A 16,832-nucleotide genomic window follows, 5' to 3' on the forward strand; every position below is an offset into this window, starting at 1 on the left:
AAAAACTTGCTGCCTGTCTACACTGGCTGCATGTTCTTGCGCAAGTAAACTGACGTTCAACTGTATAAAATCAGTGCTTCTTGCCCAAGAACTATGATGCTCCCGCTCAGGAATAAGCCCTCTTGTGCAACTGTTCTTGCACAAGAGGCCAGTGTAGACAGGCAACATGAATTTCTTGCACAAGAAAGCCCTATGGTTAAAATGGCCATTAGAGCTTTCTTGTGCAAGAGAGCATCTACACTGGCATGGATGCTCTTGCGCAAAAGCACATGCCATTGTAGACGCTCTCTTCTGGAAGAGTTTTTGCAGAAGAACTTTTCCGCAAAAGAGTTTTTGTGTGAGAACATGCCGTGTAGACGTAGCCAGGGGGTAGCTGCAAACTTTCTCTTCCTGCGAACCCCAATAAAATTACCCTTTCTTCTAGCTGTGTGTCTGAGTGGTTACTGGGAGCCACCAAAGCTGGACCCTTCAAGGCCTAGCTACTAAAGTGCCTACAGCGCTTTTCTGAGTTTTACCAAGATCAAACTAACACAGCTACCTCTCTATTTCTGAATCATGGTAGACCTGACATGCTTCTGGTTTCCTAGGGGTTTGGTGCACTCCAGCACTCTGGTTTTGGGAAGTTAGTGAGTAGTTTGAGAAGAATTCTGAGGTTTCTGCCTTTGTTCAAGGCCTGAGACTAAAATTCCCAGTTTGAAGGGTAGGTGAGATCACATCTCCACCTCAGTATGAAAGGAGCTTCTGGGAAATGTAGTTCCAGGGCAGCTGTAGTTGTAGTGTAGAACCCAACAAGGCATGCTGGGAAAGGGGTGGGTATTTAAGTAGCTTTTTCAGTTTATAAAATCGTGAAGTATTCCAGAAAGATTAAGAGTATTCCAAAAAATGAGAAGCCAGTGCAGCCTATTTAAGGGTCTTTCCCTGAATCCCTTCCCTTCCTTCCTCCCTGCCCCCATCCCCCAAGTCAGTCAAAAATAAATCTGTGGGAGGAGGAATTTGTTTTAGACTGTGATACTTCCTGAGAAATTGGCTTTTCAGAAGTAGGGGAAAAGCTTAAGGAAAAAGATACTCCTGAGAGGGGATGTTGGGGTGCTCAGCACTTGAATCAGTGGTATTATCTACTCCTGATATTTGATGCATTTCTTAAAGGCCTAGCTACTGGAGTCATATGATTTTGTGAGAATCTCACCTTTCATTAAAAAATATTAAATTGCTAGCCTCTTGGTTGCAGAGAAGAGCTGGGAATATGACCCTGACTACACCCTAAAAGCTTAAAAACCAGGAGAAAAACACAAGGGACCTAGAATATATCATTTTTTAGGCTTCACTCATGACTTTTGAATGACAGGGGCTTGTGTTACTAATACAGAATCTGTGCTACCAGAATGCAGACAGGGAACATAAACCCTATAGAAGGAGAAGGTTTCTTTTTTTTTCCCACCCAAACTGCACTGTTGCTTTTGTCCTTTGATTGCTTTGGCCTCACCAGGTTTTGCAATACAAATTACATTTAAAGTAAAATATGGCTGCTGTTTTACAGCATCCAGAACACTGGGTGGCAATTCAGGAAGAGAAGGAGAATACTATATCCAACTGAACTTGTAAGTTGTATTTTATGCAGAGAGATCTGAACTACCTTCGATAACCCCAGAGTCTTTGCCCAGCACCTAATTCCTCTGGTTTTTGGAAAAATGCCATTGGAACTTTAAAAGCTCACGGGAGGGTGGGGGGAATTATATTTCTCTTCCAAAAACTGGCATCTCGTACCATCATTGTGTGGTTGGCTAAATTCTGCCACAGGTAACATTCAGGCTATGTCTACACTTAAGCGTTTTTGCACTTGTCAGTTTCACTCATGATAGGGATCCAGTAAAAGAAAAGCTCTGGTTCGTGTTTTCACTTACTTCTACAGGTGTCCGACTATGTTCACATTTGTAGCACTTGCAGTACCCTGAGGGCAGCTCTCTCATTTTGAGGATACATTTTGTTGGTATTGGGGAGATAGTTGCAGGTTTCTCCCCAAATGCTAATTAGCTTCAGTACCTCAGCATTGCTCCAGGCAGGGGATGTTTTACACTATGGAGCAGCCATTGTCACCTGACCAAATGACAAGTAAACACTCATTCAAAAAACAGAAAGGGGAGTTTAAAGCTCCAGGGGACATTTAGGGGGAGGAGCAGATGTCTGTTTAGATATCAGAAGTGCTGACCAGAACAGTCAGTTAGGCACTCTGGAATATCCTATGGAAGCTAAAAACTATGTAAACAGTAGAAACATGTCATCACTTGCCCATCATCACAAAAGTATCACTGGCCCTGAGATTTTTTTTCATAAACTTCCAGTGTGCTCAACAACCCAATGCCAATTCATATCCAATATTCAATCTCAGTCTTTGATCACATCCTGTGGATATTACATATTCTACATAAGAAACAGCAGAAGGTTCATTCAGAGGCATTTCACACAGGAACACACTTAAAAAAATAGATAAACATTCATCTCAAAAAGCAATTTACCTTTCCAGATGCTCTTTTTATATCTCTTCCTCTCATGCTGTCAAATTCAAAATCAGACATTTGATATATTTTATCTGACCAAAACAAATGCAAAAACAAAACCTAAGAACATAAAGATGACGTTAAGGTTGAGAGTACATACCAGTAATTTACAGGTCTATAACATTATAGGGATGTTGTAGATTCCCTTGAAAGAAGAATTGCAAAGTTAGGAAATTCAGAGCAAAAATTAAATTGGAAAGAAATCCAAGCATGCAAAGATGTGGAACTATGAATTAAAGGCATCTTAACAACTATGCATAAATATAAAAGAATGATATAAAACAGGTTGTTAAAGGCACCGTCAGGGTTTCTGCCACTCCCATATTTTCCTCCTAACATTAAAAAAAGCAAATACAAAAAATCAGAAATTTCATCATGTTATGTATTGCAACAATATAATGCATTATATTGACACCCGTATGGGTGATCAGCAGAGTTGGGACCTTTAGATCTAGACCACTAGGCTACTTGAGCAAAAAGAAGTAAGTGATTAGCCCCTATGTGGATCAGCCACTAAAGGCAGATGGGACACATGCTAAAGCTGGTCAGGAAATGTGTTTTTCCCGTGGGGGGAAAAAGCCATTTGATTTAATTTTAATTGTAATGTTTTGGGAGAGAGGGGTGTTAACTGAAAAATGATTTAAAAAGTTTGGTAACCAAAATCTGCAAAATTATCAGGAGTTTTTTTTTTACAGCCCCCCCCAAAATGCAATTTTAAATGGTTGTTATTTCCATTTCAGGAAAAAATACATAAATATAGGCAGCCTCAAGCAGACACCCAACAGGGAAAATTTTAGCTCAAATAGTTAAAGTTTGGCAAATTTATATGAACTGAATAAAGGGACTTATAATGAGAAGTGTTGGGCAACCTTAATAACAGGTGGTGCTACCGGCTCTATCTATCATACTTGATATCAAGTACAGTTGTGCTGAAAGTGTAGAAGTACTTGCAGTGGGTGTGGCAGCATGGGCTAGCTGTCTGAATACAATACTGTCCAAGACATAGGTACAGAGGTGGCCAGCTGCTGCATGTGCTAGTTTGTTCAAATGTGCATCTACCCAAACTGGAAAATACATCTCCAGTCGTAGTGTAGACATACCCACAGTTGGGGGGCTGACAATTGCAGAACCCTTGGGTAAGGTGGGGGAGGGGTACCCAGCTCCTCACTCCCGGAAGGGGTGGAACCTCAGGTAGAAGAGGCAGAGCTGGGGGCTGGCCTCCCCCTGCCAGCTCTTCAGTGCTGCCTGGAGTGTACTACCTGAGGCTCTGCTGGTGATTTAGAGAGCTGGGGGCACCAGCTTCTGGAGTAGTGGCTGCAGTGGCCAGGAAACCTTGGCCCTTTCGATTGCTGGGCCCTGGGACAGTTGCCCCTATCAGCAGGCCAGAACATAGTATCCCATTTGAATCACAGACTAATCTGCAATAAGTTAGAGGGTTCTAGGCAAGTCTTCCCCTCCTTCCAATCAAACAAAATAAAATGTTGCATTTTAAAGAGAGCAACATTGTAAGCAAATTATGAAACAAAACCACAGACAAATGTTAAATCTGTGCATGGGACTTGTGGCATCTAGGCACTTTTACACAATATTGGGAAACTAGGAAGCTCTGTTCTTCAAAAACTCTTCCATTTAAATTTTAGTACCTAATAAATAGCCTGACTTGTATCTCAGCTCTGTAATGAAGCAGATGGAAGCTGTTCAGAGTGTCAGCTCTTGGAAATTTGTGGTTCTGATATCAGGAGTAACATGTCCCTCTTCCTCTCCAGCCCTCTTTCTTTAGAGGAGTGAGACAGAGGCTACATCCAAGGAATGCATCCTCTTTTTTGAAAAAAATTGGAAAAGTAGACATGTTTTTCGGCATTGCTGTAAACCTTGTTTTATGAAGAAAAAGGGATGTTCTGAAAAAGGGTTTTTTTTTTCTGAAATTTGGCCCCATGTAGATGGGCCAAATTTTAGAAAAGCTAACATTTATCAGAAAAAGCCAAAAGTAAAACAGAAAAAGAGATGCAATTTGCATACTGCAAATTGCATTTCGTTTTCCGATTTATTTTTGTAGTGTGGACGTAGCCTGAGTGATTGATCTGCCTGAGCCATGTGAATGAGGGATTTGTGGGATGGGAAAAGCTGGGGGAGGAAGGAAACCCACAAGGAAAGGGATACTGTGTTGTGCGCAGCAGTGCACAAGGAGGAAGGTATTCTGGGATCGGAGGGTGAATGAACTGTGGAGAAAGGGGATCTGTCATTGTGGGTATGAGCTGTGTAGGAAAGCAAGAGTTTGGATGGGTAAGCTAAGGGCAGGAATGGGGAAACTGAGTTATGTGGAGAAGATTGATGATATCTCTGGGCTGTGGAGAGTAGTGAGCCTGGGAGATGGGTGAGTGGAATCACTTGGATACATAATGTCCTGACCCCTGAAAAAGGGGGTGCTTGTGCAATGGGGTTTGAATCCTGGTAAAGGGGCTGGGGATCCCTGTATCTGTGGGGTGGTGATTCTGGAGCATGTGATCCTGGTGTGCATGGGATAGGGGAGTAACCCAGCAGATGGATGGCTGGAGGAGAATTCTGGATGGTGTAAAGCAATGGGATCTCAGGGTTTGTGAGGTAACCTTGGTATAAACAAAGGATCCCAGAGTAGGTGTGTGGTGATGGTGACCCTGGCATAAACGTGGAGGGGATTCTGGGAAGTGTGGGGCAATGATCTCTGGGTATGCAAAGTAGAGATCCCAGTGTGTGTTTGAGGTGCCACTGGCAGAGGGATGAGGTTGGATTCTTGGCTTCATGGGTGACATTTGTCATTAGAGGCATTTTGCAGGCCAGTGAGAATTAAGGGAAAGGACATGTTGTACAGCTGCATCTCTCTCAGGGTATGTCTACACTACCCCGCTAGTTCGAAGTAGCGGGGTAATGTAGGCATACCGCACTTGCAAATGAAGCCCGGGATTTGAATTTCCCGGGCTTCATTTGCATAAGCCGGCTGGCGCCATTTTTAAATGCTGGCTTGTTCGAACCCCGTGCCGCGCGGCTACACGCGGCACGGGCTAGATAGTTCGAACTAGCAAGCCATTCCGCACTATCTGTACGCCTCGTAGAACGAGGTGTACAGATAGTGCGGAATGGCTTGCTAGTTCGAACTATCTAGCCCGTGCCGCGTGTAGCCGCGCGGCACGGGGTTCGAACAAACCGGCATTTAAAAATGGCGCCGGCCGGCTTATGCAAATGACGCCCGGGAAATTCAAATCCCGGGCTTCATTTGCAAGTGCGGTATGCCTACATTACCACCCTAGTTCGAACTAGGGTGGTAGTGTAGACATACCCTCAGTGTGTTAAGGAGGCTGCAGCTCTTGCTCCATACATTCCCTGGTGGTCTCTAGCCCTTCAAACAAAGCCAGGAAGTTGTCAGGTGAATCGAGGCTTTTGCACTGAAACTTCCAAGTTGTCAGAGAGCAGCATGACCCCTCTCATTAAAATAGCCTGCCAACTCCACACAGCCAATTGAAAAAGAAACATCAAGCTAGAGTGATGCTCAACCCACAGTCAGATAGGAGAGTCTCACAAAGTCATTTCCCTCAAAGGCCTCTGCTCTTGAGGCTCTGACTTGTTCTGGTTAAGTTCCAGGACCTCCTAGTAATGCTAATACATACAGTGCAAGCAGGCTATCTAAGAAAACTCCAATCATATCCTTTTCAAAGTACTCCAAAGTAACACAAATGGTATTAGTTCAGTTACTTACTATGTTAATATTCTCATCCCATGCACTGAACTCAGCAGCCTTTAGTGTAGATTTCTATCTCTTTACACCATGCAAAGTTGAAGTCACGTCTGCTGGACCTGCTGCTAATGTAATAGGCTGTGTCCAGACTCAGGGTTTTTTTCGGGAAAAGTAGCCTTTTTCCGAAAAAACTTCCCCTGCATCCAGACTCAAGCCGCGTTCTTTCGAAATTAAATCGAAAGAACGCGGCTTTTCTTTCGATGGCGGTAAACCTCATTTCACGAGGAAGAACGCCTTGGCAACCTAAGGATGCAAATGGTGTAGGGAGGGGTGGTTACCTGGCTACTACCACGGCCCGTTCCTTCTGGCTGTAGGCCACTTGAGCTGGGCTCTTTGCTTGCTGGAGACTAGAGTGGCTCTGAGTCACAGCAAGCCACAAAGCAGCCAGGCATCCCCTTCCCCGTGCCCTGCTGGAGTCTCTTAGGTAACATGCCACAGGGCGGGGATGGGGAGAGTTCAGTGGCCCTGGGCTGGGGGTGGGAAGAAGTTGTGGTGGGGGGAGGTTGCATAGGACCCATGAATTCTAAGGATGGCTCTGGCTCCACGGGGGATAAAGTAAACAGGTGAGTCCCTGTGAGGCTACAGAGCCAGGCTGACCCAGGAAGGGGCTCTTGAAATGCTAGAGGTCTGCCCTGAGGGAAAACAGCTCAGGGTGATATAGGGAAGTAGAGGCACATCTGTGATGATGCAGAATAGGTCTCAGCTGAGGTACAGAGCACAGGAAAGCATCTGCTTAGAATCACATATTAACCATTCCTTTCCCTTTTATCTCCCATTGCATTTCATACTGATCCCGTTTCCTTCTCGCAGAAGTTTTGTCATTGCCTTTCTGTTCAGGTGAAGCAATAAGAAGCATCTTAACATTCAGTGGAAGTGTCAGGGCTCAGCACCTGATGGAATAATAAGTGAGACACATGAGCAGGACCAACATCTTAAATAAATTGTATTTTTTTCTGGAGCTGCACCAAAGGCAGCCTCTTTGAACAACTATAAGGAGAGCTAAAAGTGTGTGCTATATATAGGCTGAGTTATAGTCTGCTACTGTAATGAAATGATTAGAATGTACATGCACCAATGCCCTTGTCTAGATAGATTCAGAATGGATCAACTGTGTGCCACTGCTCCTGTACTGCTAACAGCTCATGGAGATTCTCCTTTGGTTCAAGTGGAAGGGAGTTTGTGCTTTTGCTTTTAGAACATCTTGGCTGTGTCTAGACTGGCCAGTTTTTCTGGAAAATCAGCCGCTTGAAAAGTTTTCCGGAAAAACTTGCCAGCTGTCTACACCGGCCGCTTGAATTTCCGCAAAAGCACTGACTTCCTACTGTAAGAAATCAGTGCTTTTTGCCGAAATACTATGCTGCTCCCGTTCGGGCAAAAGGGCAGTGTAGACAGCCCAGATATGTTTTCTGCAAAAAAGCCCCAATCGCAAAAATGGCGATCGGGGCTTTTTTGCGGAAAAGCACGTCTAGATTGGCACGGACGCTTTTAAGCGTCTGTGCCAATCTAGACGCACTTTTCCAAAAATGCTTTTAACGAAAAACTTTTCCGTTAAAAGCATTTCCGGAAAATCATGCCAGTCTAGACGTAGCGCTTGGTTCTATCCCTGCTGCTTTCTCAAGTTTCTGAATAGCCACTGTATACATCATAATGACAAGTTCTATGAGTTTCCAGACAACCACAAATTTGTCATAACACCATGCATTTATAATGCCCTTTAGAGACTGAATTGAGCTAAATTGTATATTATTTTACCCTCATGAAAATTACACAGCAGCATTTCCCATCATCACTGATTGACTCCCATCATTGTACTCTTCTTTTGCAGTTTGGCACCAGATATTTAATTAAGGAGCATTTCTAACCCCATAAGCCTATGGTAAATGAGTTTAGGTCAAGAGCATATTGCTTATGTTGAGATGAGCCCCCTCCCGCCCATCCCCCAGGAGCGTGGGGTAGTGACTCAAACCCACAGACTAGAGTCCATGCACTCTGTTGAAATAAAAGGACAGAAAATCAACAGGCTTCTGGACAAACAGAATGGACCATATCCTCAATGGGTACATGCCAGCCTAGCTCTATGGACTTTGATGGAGCTTAAGTGATTGACAGCAGCAGAGGATCTGGTTCAACTGAGAGTGGTATATAATAAAATCAAAGCACTGCTGTAGCCTTTCACCTCTCATTGGCCTACCTCAGCACTGTGGTGCGATCACTTATTTGCATTGGTGGGGTGGAAATTGTTGAAATCCTGGTGGAATCCTCAAGTGCCCCCTTCTCAACTTGCACTACATTGATGGCATCTTCATCATCTGGACCCTTGAAAAATTCCAGTAGGATTTCAACAATTTCCACCCATCATCAATCTCAGCTTGGACAAGTTCACACAAGAGATCCACTTCCTGGACACGAGAGTGCAAATAAGTGATGGTCACATAAATACTACCCTATAGCTGAAGCCTATCAGCTTCTGTACTTACCTACATGCCTTCAGCTTTCATCCAGAACACACCACATGATCCATTGTCTACAGCCAAGCCCTAAGATACAACCACATTTGCTCCAATCCCTCAGACAGAGACAAACACCTACAGTATCTTTATCAAGTCTTCGTAAAACTACTATACTCACCTGGTAAAGTGAAGAAAAAGATTGAAAGAGCTAGCTGGGTACCCAGAAGTCACCCACTACTGGACAGACCCAACAAAGAGAGCAACAGAACACCATGGGCCATTACCTACAGATCTCAGCTAAAACCTCTCCAACACATCGAGGATCTACAACCTATCCTAAATGATGATCCCTCACTCTCACTGACCTGGTGAGGCAAATGAATTTTCACTTATAGACAACCTCCCAAACTGAAACAAATACTCACCACCAATTACACACCACACAACAAAAATGCTAACATAGGAACCAATCACTGCAACAAACCCCATTGCCAACTCTGCCCACATATCTACCCTAATGACACCATTATAAGACCTATTCGGACCAGCCATAACTTCGAGGGCTCATTCACCTGCATATCTACTAATGTGATATATGCTATCATGTGTGCCAGCAGTGCCCCACTGCCATATATATTGAACAAACTGGACTGTCTCTACACAAAAGAATAAATGGACACAAATCAGACATCAACAATGGTAAACATACAAAACCAGTAGGAGAGCACTTTAACCTCCCTGGACACACAGTTACAGACTTGAAAGTTATCATACTTGAGCAAAAAAACTTTAAAAACAGACTGACTGTGTCATGAAACCACAGAGCTAGAATTCATATGCAAATCAGAATGGGTCTGAACAAGAACTGGGAATGGCTCTCTCATTATATAAGCACATAAGAATGGCTACACTGGGTCAGACCAAAAATCCATCTAGCCCAGCATCTTGTCTTCTGACAGTGGCCAATGCCAGGTTGCTCCAGAGTGCACAAACAGAACAGGTAATCATGAACTAACCCCTTGTCTGTCCCCCATTCCCCACTTCTGACAAATAGAGGCTAGGGACACCATTCCTACCCATCCTGGTTTTTAAATTCATGGAAGATAGGTCCATCAATGGCTATCTAGTTCTTTTTTGAACCTTGTTAAAACCCTGGTCTTCACAATGTCCTGTGGTAAGCAATTCCAAAAGTTGACCATGTTGTTTGAAGAAATACGTCCTTTTGTTTGTTTTAAACCTGCTCCCTATTAAAATTAATTATATTAATTAAAATGAGGAATTTTCCCCTTTAGGTATTCTCACCTTCTTATCACTGTTGGAAGTGTACCACCTACACCCTGATTAAATTAGCCTCATTAGTACTGATGTAACATTCCTATCTCTGTATGTATGTATATATCCATGCCATCTGTTTCTTTCACTCCATTCATCTGAAGAAGTGAGCTGTAGCACACAAAAGTCTTATACCCTAATAAATGTGTTAGTGTTTAAGGTGTCACAGGCCCTAGAATTTGGCTCACTGTGTTCATAGGATTATTCCAGATGTACATTGGTTTAACTGAGAGCAGTCTGTCCTGTTGTCTTCAGGATACTTACTCTAGATTTAGTGTGGTGTAAATAGGAACAGAATCGGGTTTACTGGTTCCAAGGGAGTTCATACAAATTTACACAGGACTCACCAGGATATGAATCTTGTCTCTGGATCATTCAGTTTCCCCATTTTCCCCAAGCACTTTGTAATATCAGCTAGAAGGCAAAAGAATGATACAACCCTTTTTATGTCCCTCTTGCTTGGAAGGGTCTGCTTTTATTGTCATGCCTCATTCTTTAGAAGAGCAAAGCCAGTTAAAAATATTTACAGTGCTATCTCATGAGGAAAAACTTTATGAGATTGGGACAAGTGCACTCAGCATATATGCCGGTCGATACCCAGACAGGCGAGAGAATGGCTCCTTTTCCTTCCTCATTGTCTGCCAAATGGTCTGGGACTAAACATTCCCTCAATGAATGATCCCGGTCTCACAGGTTTTAGTCCATTACTTTAATGGTAGTTATTCGTCAGTGATGAACCATGCAGTTAACTTGCTGCAGACAGCATGGCTAATTGAAGATGAGACAAGAGGTTCTTTTAATATTATTATTTTGCCTCCATTTGCTTTCAATATCTCCTAGCTCCTTGGTGAGATCTGATATAAGTTTTAATTACCTTTGAGAACAATAACTTTATAAAGGCCCCAGCTCGTTGTCTGAAGTCGTTTGCCTGGAAATGAGATATACTGTAAGCTTTAGGTCTCTACAGAAAGCTAAGTGGTAACAAGGTTGGCAAAAATGGTACATTCTCATTACCTATGGATATCTTGGGGTAGTAAATTTTGAAAACTTTATTCCCACACTCCAATACTGGACAAGCTGTCTCATCTTTCCTATCTATTGTAAGTACTTGTAAGGTAGCACTCTCTCAGGTGTCTAAGTGCCACATGCAGAACAATGTTAGTATCATTATTAATGCCCCAAATAATTAATCTTAGCTGTCCATCTCATCACATTAGGGTTGTGCTTTCTCTTCTGCTCTTCCATACCTCGCTTTTTATCTTATCATTTCTATTGATAACCAGTCCTTAGGTAGATGATACTTCGCTAAGGCTTTAGAAAAAAAAAGTGGGGCTTACATTTTGTTCTGAATACAGTCATCTTTGGACTCAGTCCAATCTATGACACTGTCATATCAATATTGTTGCCCAGATACTATAGAAGCTCTTTTCACCCTTAACTATAATGGTGCTACCATCTCCCAGCTGTAATGTAGGAAGATATTACATTACAGAAGATACAGAAGACCCTTCTTTGGGAAGGCAAATATAGAGTTCTGATTAGATTAGATTAGATGAAATAGATAGATTAGATAGATAGATATTTTCAAAACCTATCTCTTTCAAAGATGTTCTCAATTTCAGGAATCAAACTGGACCTGTCCTTTCATTTTTTTAATTGAAAAGTACTTGAAATTGTGCCAAAAATCAGGTTCTTTGACAAATAAAAACTATTGGTGACTATTTCTGTGATGATTCAGAGGCTATTTTTGATTAACAAAATCATGCAAAATTAGGGAAAAATGAAATTTTTAAATAGTTACCAGTTTTTGTTGAAAAAATATTTTTTGTAAATAATACTTTAATTGAAAAACTTTCAATTGTTGGAATTTTTTTGACCAATTCCAATCTATAGTGAATACTACAACTCTTAAAAAATGGAGAACTGGTTTGGATAAAATAAGACTTAAATTCTAACTCTATGCTCAATCCCGGCCAGTTAGGAATTTCATAAAAGGTTCAGAAATGTTTTTCTTCTTCTTTCTGATTTTTTGTGCTGCCTTTACACTTCCAGCTAGATCTGCTGCATTCCTCGTGTCTTGCAGGATTCCTTGTACACTGCAATGTACCAGGAATCACAAGAGAAATCTTATTTTCCAAAGATTTCCAGCCCAAAGTTTGCAGATTCAATGCCCAAGATTTTCATATCTGCCTAAATGAATGGGAATCCCCTAATTGGCTTTGAAACTCTCGGCCAAGAGGTTGAGAGGAGTGGACCAACTTCTAGATATGTAGCTAAACCTCGGATCCTTTTGATGTTCACTTGTCACTAGTGCCAAAGTGAAGTCTCTGAGCCTTTCTGGCCCTGCTTTATTATTCTGAGAATGCCCAAGGTTGGTAGGTGCAGGGAGGTTCACTTGACATTTCAGTGCAGAAGTGCTCAGTGCTGTGAATAGCAATGCCCCCCTTACACACATACCTTATCCCTCCAAAGTCTTGTCCAATCCCTTTCAGTTCATCATTTCTCCCTTTCCATATACAATATTCAAAATAACTGCTGCAGAATAATAGAGCTCTTCATGGGTCTCTCAGAACCAGCAGGATGGTTGCTATGGAGACTGCAGATGAGGCAGCAGAGTTATAGGGCTGGCCTATAGAGAAGGATTGAACTGAGAGCTGCTCTGAGCTCTACCAGTTGTCACTATTTATAGGTGCCAATCAACAATACCATGCAATGAAATTACTACTGTGGCTTAAAATTATACATTTCCTCTGTAATACACCAGTGTTCTGGGTCTTCTTTCATCTGGGAGTCACCAGTTATCACTATGGAGGCCAGGATGAGTCACTGAACACAGAGAGGTCACAGGGCTTGCCAAACAATAACCTATTAAAGGGCAGCAGCTAAAATTCAGGTGGCTGAGGGATGGTGATTCATTTAAAATGGAAGAGTCCAAAATAAATGTATGTCCTCCTTGTCTGTGTATCAAAGAGAAATACTTTGTCCTGCATACACGCTTCCCTAGAGCTGGTTGACATTTTTCTGACAAAACATTTCTCCTATCAGAAATGCTAATCTGATGGGATCAAAATGTGTTGACCGCTGTGACTGGGCAATACGGCCCGGCACTCGCGCCAAGAACAGCACAGACATAGAGTCAGGACTGCAACTGGCAGGGCTCAGAAGTAGGATGGGGGACGCGCTGGCTGGCGCAGCGCACGCCGGGGCTGGAAGTGAAGGGGGCGTGCCAGGCATGAGGGAATGTCCTGACGCTGCCACAAGGGGAGGGGCCTGGGAGGAGTGGGCCTCTCAAGAGGTTGCCCGAGGGATGCCAGGGAGGACCAGAGGAGAAGGGGAGGTCACCCGCGGGATGCCAAATGCAACCCTGAAGGGGGGAGAAAGGAGGAGGTGCAGAAGAGAGGATGGGACGGACCCTGGACCGGGGGAGAGTGAATCTGGCATTAGCATCCCTAGAGGAGGTGCCAGACAGGACTCAGCGGTAGGACATAAGGAAGGGCGAACAGGGAGAAAGGAAGCAGCTTAGGACAGGTGCAGGAGTTGCGAGCCCGTGGGCTGGCGAGTTGAGGGCAACAGCCTTGCCAGTCGAGACAGGGACAGCGGGTCCCTGTGTCCTTAGGGTCCTGGGCTGAGACTTGGAGAGTGGGAGGGCCCGAGTCTCCCTTTCCCACCTGAACCCTCCCCATTAGGACCAAATCTCAATTCCAGTGGGTGAAAGTGGTAGATAGCACCATAAGCGGCAAGAAGCCCATACAGGGGCCCCTTTCCTGCAGGGCTTGACTCGGGTGGGGGCCCCGGATAGGGCGAGAGCAAATAGGCGGTTGTAGAGAAGCCACCGATGAAGGATTAGACCCCGCGACCCCCTAACAACCACCAAATATTTAGATGGACTAAAACCATTCCAGCATCTGCATGCAGGCTGCTTATTTTCCGGCCAGTTCTCCCCTACCTCCGGACTCTCCAGGTCTAATATCATCTGCCTGCTAGGTTGCCTGGGAGCTTGGGCCAGATATTTTTGAAAAAAATCTATTTTGGTTCTTCTAAAATGGAAGTTTTTGAAATGCTCCTTCCCAAAGGAAATGTTGCATGTCCAGCTTCTCATTCAAATTCAGAATGACTTTTTATGTCAGAACTGTGAAATTTTCTGTGGAAGGGAAATTCCAGTTCCCGCACAGCTGTATACTTTATCCACCATTAGGTCATAACCACTCCTGGGATGGAACACAACGATTTAATAATGCACTCCAATACCACACAACCTCTTAGGAAAGGAAAAGAAGGGGAATTCTATATCCAGCTTTTAGGCTGCCAGGATCTCATCTGTGATGGCTTGAGCTAGAATGTTGATCATTATGGCATAAACCTCCTTAATCCTACATGAAGTGCCACAGACTTTTCAAGACCAAACAGTCAGTGCCTTGGTTTGACCTCTCAGCTAAACAATGGTGCATCCAGGAGTAAAAAAACCCTTAGCGTGATGCTGGGCAGTGGACCAACTATGACTAATGATAAGTCTGTATTGTGCCAGCTCAGCTAACTTGTGCTCATGGGGTTTGGCATACGGGGCTGTCCAACTGTAGCACAGATTTTTGAGCTGGAGCCTGAAACCCAAGATCCTGCAAAGTAGGGACATCCCAGAGCTTAGGCTGTAGCCCAAGGCCAAGCATTTACCTTGCAATTAAACAGCCCCTTTGCCCAGCCCTGTGAGTCAAGTCAGTTGGTATGGACTAGCCACAGGTGTCTAAACATACTCCTACAAAGAAGGTCACCAGCCAGTGAATCAAAACCATTCATCTGTGCTGTGCCTGGGTAATTTTTGTACATTTCCCATCTTGTTCCAGTTTATCCAGCCATTAATCTGGAGTCTTTCACTCCCCATTTGATTAATTCAAAATCACTCCATGGAATAGACTGTAGGAAGCTCTCCACTCTCTCTCCCCAAAGGAGCAGACAATGACCTAGGAGACCTGTGCCATTGCTATTAAGCATCCAGAAAGAGCTTCTATTTGAAAGTGCCCTGTCACAGTGTGAAAAAATGGTCACTTGGTTAATTCAGTGTGACATGTGTCTTCTCCCTTCTCAATTATCATGTCATAGCTGCAGTGTACAAAAGGAATCTGTCACTATCTAGAGTCTTGCGGGGTCAGTGGGGACTAAGAGGGGTCTTTTCATTCATTGGCATCTCTGGGAATACACTTTGGCCTCAGCAGCAATGCCCAACTAGCTGCCTTTTTTTCTGATCAGTCTTGGTCAGTGTGGAGTGGTTATGTCTTTGTTGTCTTAAATAATAGGAAGTGTAAGAGATGGATAAGTGGAAGTCATACTGAGTTCAAGCAATTTGTCCTTCAGAAAAGCTTTTGCTTGCTTCCAGGCAGGTCATGATAAAGAGCAGCTCAGGACAGGGAAGAACACTAGAAAGCGCAGCATGGGCTGCAGGACACATGGACACTGTGCTAGCCTGGGCAGGGCAGGAAGTGGGGAACACTAGATAGATGGAGCAGCAGGACAGGGCTGGAGGGAGGTAACACTAGGCAGTTCAGGAAGTGGTCAGGACAGGAAGAGGATAAAAGGCAAGAATGCAGAAGGGGTGTCAGGACAGCAGGAGTATAATATCAGCATGGTGGCTGAGTCAAAGTAAAGGAGTAAGAGGAGAAGAGAAGGGGGGATAACACCAATCAGGGCTTCATGAGTTATGGGAAAGCTTGCGGTAGGGTGACCATATGTCCCACTTTGGCTGGGACAGTCACTTTTTTAAAGCCCTGTCCTGGCTGTCCTAACTTTTTTTTTTTTTTTTTTGCGCACACACGAAAGTGGGCATTTGTCTTGTTTGTTCCTACCAAATGATCATCAGTTCACAAGAACAAACAGGACAAATGTCCATTTTCGCAAAAACATTCAAGATTTTTGGTAGCTTGACTCATAATTTTAAACATTTGGGGTTGGTAATTATGTAATTCAGTGGTTTTCAACCTGTGATCTGCACACTCTAGGGAGGTCCACAAAGTATGTTTGCAGTCTGCAAAAGGTGATCATTACTATGGAACAGTGGTTTTCAACCTGTGGTCTACAAACTATATCTAACATTTCCAAAGGGATCCTCACCTCTATTCACCTTTTTAGGGGTCCACAAAATAAAAAGGATTGAAAACCACTGCTGTAAATCATGTTATTCATAACTGCATTGCAGCTGCTTCTGGTGTGGACTCTGTTGAATATTGGAAAGCTGTTGGCATAACTGTTCAGGGAAACAACACTAGAAAAATACTATATCTAACAGAGACTGCAGGCAGAATGGGGTGATGACCCACACTGGAGTTTAGCTAAGGTATCAAGGCTAAAATCCATGCCATCAATTCCATTTATTTTAAATGTTTGTACAGCTGCTCATCATCACATTATTTGAGTTTTTCACAGATAAAATCAGTAGCAATGGAGAAGGGCTTAGTTATAGAGCCTGGCACTTCTCCCTTTAGAGATTCAAAACCCTGCTTAGGAATAGGGTTTTTGGTTTTTGTGGGAGTTTGGGGGGCATTTTTTTTTTTTGCCTTTGGGTTGATAGGAGCTTAAGGATAGTCAATGTATTTTTTATTGATCAATGACCATACAGAATACAGTTTCTACTTAGACCCCACTATAGCTCTTGTACTGATCAGTGGTACAAATGAGTGAGGCCTTGATTTCACAATACATACACTGTCATCTTCAGCCACTCGTATTCCTATATCAGGG

The sequence above is a fragment of the Pelodiscus sinensis genome, chromosome 3 (genome assembly GCF_052426305.1).
Source record: "Pelodiscus sinensis isolate ZL-2025 chromosome 3, ASM5242630v1, whole genome shotgun sequence".
NCBI lineage: Eukaryota > Metazoa > Chordata > Testudines > Trionychidae > Pelodiscus > Pelodiscus sinensis.